Below are 5732 nucleotides of genomic sequence, written 5' to 3'. Positions count from 1 at the left end.
TACTTCATGAGATATTCAAGGCCGCAAAATCAAGTTTGGTCAAATTCGACATGATTAAACTATCAATAAAATAAAACAAATTAATTGTAATATGATTAAATAATTAACAATAATAAGACAATACTGCGATGTGTCTAAACGAAATACGGATAAAAAATAAAATAACAACATAATGATAACATGTAGACAAATTGAGCATGTAAAGTGATGAATTGGCTACAAATTTCGTTTCCTCCTCTAGATTTTTATCATTCATGTTGGTCAGCATATGTGGGAAATTGGTTAGCAACTTAAATAGTTGAAAACTTAGCCATTCGATTACATGTAGACAAGTTACGTGCAAGAATGCATATAGATAGTTGTAGTTTATAGAGCATTAAAATTTGCGGCAGACATAGAGATTGACTAAAAATAATAACAAATCGTCGTGTCTGTGAGAATAACATTAAACCATAAAGGCCATACCGTTTCGATGAATAAAATATAAGATAGGTTAGAGACTCGTGCTGATAACGTGTTATAAATTATAGAGAGTTATAGAGAGAAAGTAGAGACCAGAAAGTATATCTAGCTTTATTCATTGGAAGGAGTATATATAGTATAAGAGTACATCGTAATATGATAAGAGAATATCTTCTAAAGATATGGAAATATATGGACATCCATATAATATCTAAATATATTTTGTAACATATTATAATAATAATAATAATTATTATTATTATTTAAAAAACGCAAACTTTTATTAATCAAACAAAAGTTTACAAGAAATTGGTGGGCAGCCGAGATAGAATCTGAGCGTCCATTCCCTTAGCAATAACAAAGCTAAGTCTCGTAAAAATAAAAGCAGCAGCGCGAGCACCGACATCCTGGGACACAGAAAATTGCTGAATCCGCTTGAGTAAGGCAACATCATCTGTCCCCAACTCCCCCAACGAAGAGAAGGAAAAAGGTAAGAAACCATATCCAACTGCCTCACACAAGCTCTGATACTTGGCACATTTGCGCTGAGCCGCATCAACTACCACGCATCCGGGCATAAAGTCAGACATCCCGGACTGAGTCAAAGGAGATGAACCATTCAAATCCACACACACACATATCGTCCCCTATCCCAAGAATAAAGCAAAAGATCTGCCGGACGCAGGGGCCTATCATGCCCATCGATCTAACCAATATCCACCTCCTTACCAACAAAGATCCCAGAGCGGAACCAGATGTCAGAAAGGGTGTTGCGAACAAGATTATGCCGATGCTTGATACCCACAATATCAGCACGTGACACGACATAATCTCCGAAGATATCCCCATCAAAGACCCACGAACAAGCAGAACAAGGTCCAGGCACAGAAAACAAAGAAATATCCAATCGATAACTAAGCACACATTGATAAGTCCTCCCGTTCATAGTCTGCCCTAACCCAGAAATAGGGACCGCCCGAGGCCAATCAGAAGCATGGGAACCATGATGAGACTTCCACAAAGCTACCTGACGAGAAGTCAAAGAGAACTCAGATTCTGTTGTAGCAACAACCTTCGTGAAATATATGTCTGCCAATTTCTTCATGAGTTTTGGGGCAGCGATCTCACTCGGGTTACTCAAAATTTCATAATCTGTAGTCTCATTAAACAATCTAATAACACTATAAAAGGTAGGTCCAGGCGCCAGAATACCAGAAGGGCAGAGAAGCTTAGCCTGCAACCCAACAGACTGCAAACGGGAAGGCATAATGAAGAACATCCCCAACATCATAGACACCAAGCCTCCCAAAATGAAAGGGGATGGTAGCAAGGTGCCACTGCCAGTCTCCAAAACCAGGCCCGGACGTAGTGACAATGCGTTCCAGGCTAGAACGGAGTGCCACATCAAAGGGAAGCTAAGCCGACTAGAAAACCTGGGGAGAGCAAGTACGTCAAGCAAAATAGAGTTTTGAAATACCAGTGCAAGCACGGAGCAAAATCAGCTCCGATTGTGGATCATCAATCTAGGCAAAAGAATCCATAAGCTCTATGGTCATGGTCACACGATTCAATATAAGCTCGCTGCTGTAAAGAGGGCAAATACTAACAAGACCACCAAGAATTTTGACACCATGCAACGGCCTGGAAATATCAGGTGGGAAAGTAGTAGGAAGCCGACTCCTAGGATCTTCCGTAGGCAAAAAAACCTCGGTTTTACCCATATTAAGATGAAGGCCCAAGTGAGACCCATCCTCCATGATCAGCTCCAGAACATTCCCCACTACCATGGTATCACTAACGATAGTGCCATTGTCCAAGTACCAAGTCTGTAGACATAAGTCGAAAGAGTCCCGGATCTTACACACCAAGGGGTGTAACACCAAAGCGAAAAGCAAAGGAGCCAAGGGATATCCCTGTTGGACTCCCTGACAAGACCATAAGGAATGTTCCCCACGATATAACCTAGGTGGACTCGAATAACAAAAATCCACCCACCGGGAGATAATAGGGCAGTGACGACGTACCTCACATAACATGACATCACGGTCAACCAAGTTGAAGGCTGATGTGACCATTATTTGAGCATATTTAGTCCCCGAATTAGCCTCGTCCTATGCTTTTTAGTGCATATTTGGGTCATTTACTATCTTTAGTCCTTTGTTTTGCATATTCTTTGAGGTTTTGTTTCCTTGGTAGGAGAAGAGTGCAAACCTTGCATTTTCATGGAAAAATAGAGCTAAATTGATCGAATTCAATGACCAAGCATCAAAGAGAAGACAAGATTAGAAGGCCTTTGTACATATTATAGTAGATGGGCAATGATGAAGAAATCCTTGCATCCCCGACTAAATCCCGGAGGATTATTGGAAGAAGAGAGGAAGAAAATAAGAAAAGAAAGGCTGGGACAAGATCCGCTCGTCCATCCACGCAGGACGCCCATCCAACACATCAAGAATCCGAGCGTTTTTGCCATAGGGACGCCCGTCCAACACCGCCCCAATCCGCTCGGCCAAATATCAATCCGCCCGTCCAGCCACCCCAGAATCCGCTCGTCCCAACCCTTGGACGCTCGGATTGTCTTACAGACCCATACGTCCTCTTCTTCCCTCCATTGAAGATGCGCATATTTTCGGAAGACTAGCAAAAAGGAGACTCGCATCTTTTCTGAGAGGAGCGATTCCTCAAGGACTTAATCGTCATTTAAGCCCTTAGTAAACCCTAATTTGTGTACCTAATCCCCACTATAAATACCCCATTAGTCTAATTAGATTAATCATGTTCTTCTTATCAATCTTTAGTATAGTTTATATCATTCTAATCTCATCTTAATCTTATAAACAACTTCTAATCAAATATTAATACAAATCTCATTTCCTTAATTTCTCTTTTGTTCATCTTTTATTTTGGGTAATTGGAGATTATTTGGGTTTATTGGGAGATTGACAACCTTCCATCAATCATCAAGTACTTCTATTATTCTTTGCATTATTATTTTGGAATCATCATTAGGTATAACCCTCTTAATCCCTTTTTAATTATTGTTAATCATCTTCATTTATTCATTATGTTTTGCTCTGTTAATATGATTGACAACCTTGTTAACATGCTGAACTTGATAATGAGTGAGTAGTTTCCTTAACTAGGGTTAATGGGTAATTAGGGGAAACCAACATGGGGGATGATTCATGCTTAATTTAATATGTTTTCATAATTTATTTGCTTGCTTGTTGTGATCTCAACTTATGCACATGTTATGTTTGATGAAATGCGAGCCTATGAATCCTTGCATTTTTTACCCATCACTTACCTTTTTAATGAGACTTGTAAGACATAAACCAACTCGAGTCTCATTAGACCATGCATATAGTTGAGTAGGGAGGATTAATTCGACTTGTAGGTGTTGTACAATCTAATCGATTCGGCTCCGGGACCCAAACCTTCCTAGGATTTTAAGATATAAACCAACTCGATCCATCACAACAATAATTGCTTGCTTATAATTTGAGAATATGTTTGTATGATCAATTCCCATGAATCCCTTATGGCCCCATGACACCCTAGTGCTTTTAATCAATTGTTTACATCTCATTTTAATCATCTTGCTTATTTACTTTTATTGCTATTTAGTTTAGTGATCTTCTTATCTCAACCCAAATTGTGACACCCCTAGACACCGCTACTTGCAATAGAAAATCCTACATCAATACCCGTCCATTGGGATTCGACCTTTACTTGCCTCTTTACTAATAGTAGAGTTGTTTGTGAAGTTATAAATATTGTTTTGGTCTAGGTGATCCTAATGACAAGTAACCGAAATCTAAGCTCCAAGAGAGTCCGACCAAAAATGGCGCCGTTGCCGGGGACGGTGTTAACTTGATTTGATTTTCTTAGATTGTTATTAGTTGTGTCTTTCTTTGCCTTGGGGAAGTAAAACTTCTCAAGGTTTGTTCTAATTGTTTTCGAGTTGTTTGATATTTTGCATGTCTAGAAGATCACAAGGTAATTTGTTACCCATTGATCACGAAATTGAAAGGACTTTGACAACCAATAGAAGACTTTCTAGAGGTACTTTGAGAGGTATTGGTGAGGTTGTAGATATTCAACCAAATACTATTGAGTTCATCAACCCTTTTGCAAAAGAAGGTGAGGAGAACCCAACACAAAATCCAACACAAAATCAACCCACAATGCCTAAATTTTCATCACATTCCGTACCAACCGAGGAGAACCTACCCAATGGAACTCCCCCACCACAACACTTAACCGGAAATTTCATTTCAAAATCCGCATTTATCCAATTAGTCGAAAGAAGCCAATTTGGGGGGATGCCTAGTGAAGACCCTCACTCTCACATGGAGACTTTTTGTGACTATTGTGATGCGATTTCACAAACCGGTGTAACTCAAGACCAAATTCGATGGGTCTTATTCCCGTTTTCTCTAATTGGCACCGCAAAACAATGGTTGAAAAGCCTTGATAAGGCTACTCTTGGAAGAAGTTGGCTCTAGCTTTCTACAAAAAATTCTACCCTCCGGAAAAGACTAACATGCTAAGAGCTCAAATTACGGGTTTTAAGCAAAGGGATGAAGAATCTTTGTATGAAGCTTGGGAGCGGTTCAAAGGAATTTGTCGCTCATGTCCTCATCATGGACTTAGCGAGTGGTTCTTGGTACAACAATTTTGGAATGGTCTTTATGAAGACTCAAGAAATATTCTCAACATGGGATCAAATGGTATGTTCACCGAAGTTGACGATAATCAAACTTGGAACAAGATTGAGGAAATGGCGGTCCATAATTCACAATATAGTAGACCTCGCAAGGCTACTAGAGGAGGAAAGCATGAATTGGACTCTATTACTCAATTGGGTGCTCAACTTAGTGCTCATATTGATACCATCAACTTGAAGTTTGAAAAGGCTATGGCTAAACTTGAAGAAGCCTCAAAATCACCAAAGCATCATGTTAATGCCATGATAGCATCTTCATCAATCCCAAGTGGGATATGTGAGAATTGTGGAACTTTGGGACATGACCAAAGTGAATGTAGGGGAACAAATGAACAAGTGAATGCTTTTCAAGCATACAAGAGTGGTACCCCTTATTCCAATTATTACAATGAAAACACCAAATTCCACCCAAATCTCTCATACAAAAGCCAAAATGGTCAAAACCCTCAACAAACATACACCCCACCTCCCATGAGAAACCAAAATCAAAGACCCTTTTACAACCAAAACCAAGGTTATCAAAATCAAACTCCATACAATC

At 39.5% G+C, this 5732-nt stretch overlaps 1 non-coding gene across 1 annotated transcript; it reads right to left on the bottom strand.

Annotated features, from left to right (window-relative positions):
• Positions 1–5008: 5008 nt before the first annotated feature.
• On the bottom strand, positions 5009–5115 carry LOC141616296 (small nucleolar RNA R71). The gene has a single exon (XR_012530652.1). It is a non-coding gene; the product is annotated as a small nucleolar RNA R71 (small nucleolar RNA).
• Positions 5116–5732: the final 617 nt, after the last annotated feature.

Source organism: Silene latifolia, chromosome 11, assembly GCF_048544455.1.
Source record: "Silene latifolia isolate original U9 population chromosome 11, ASM4854445v1, whole genome shotgun sequence".
NCBI classification, from domain to species: Eukaryota; Viridiplantae; Streptophyta; class Magnoliopsida; order Caryophyllales; family Caryophyllaceae; genus Silene; species Silene latifolia.
The sequence above is the reverse complement of the archived record's forward strand: the minus strand, read 5'-3'. Positions and strand labels throughout refer to the sequence as shown.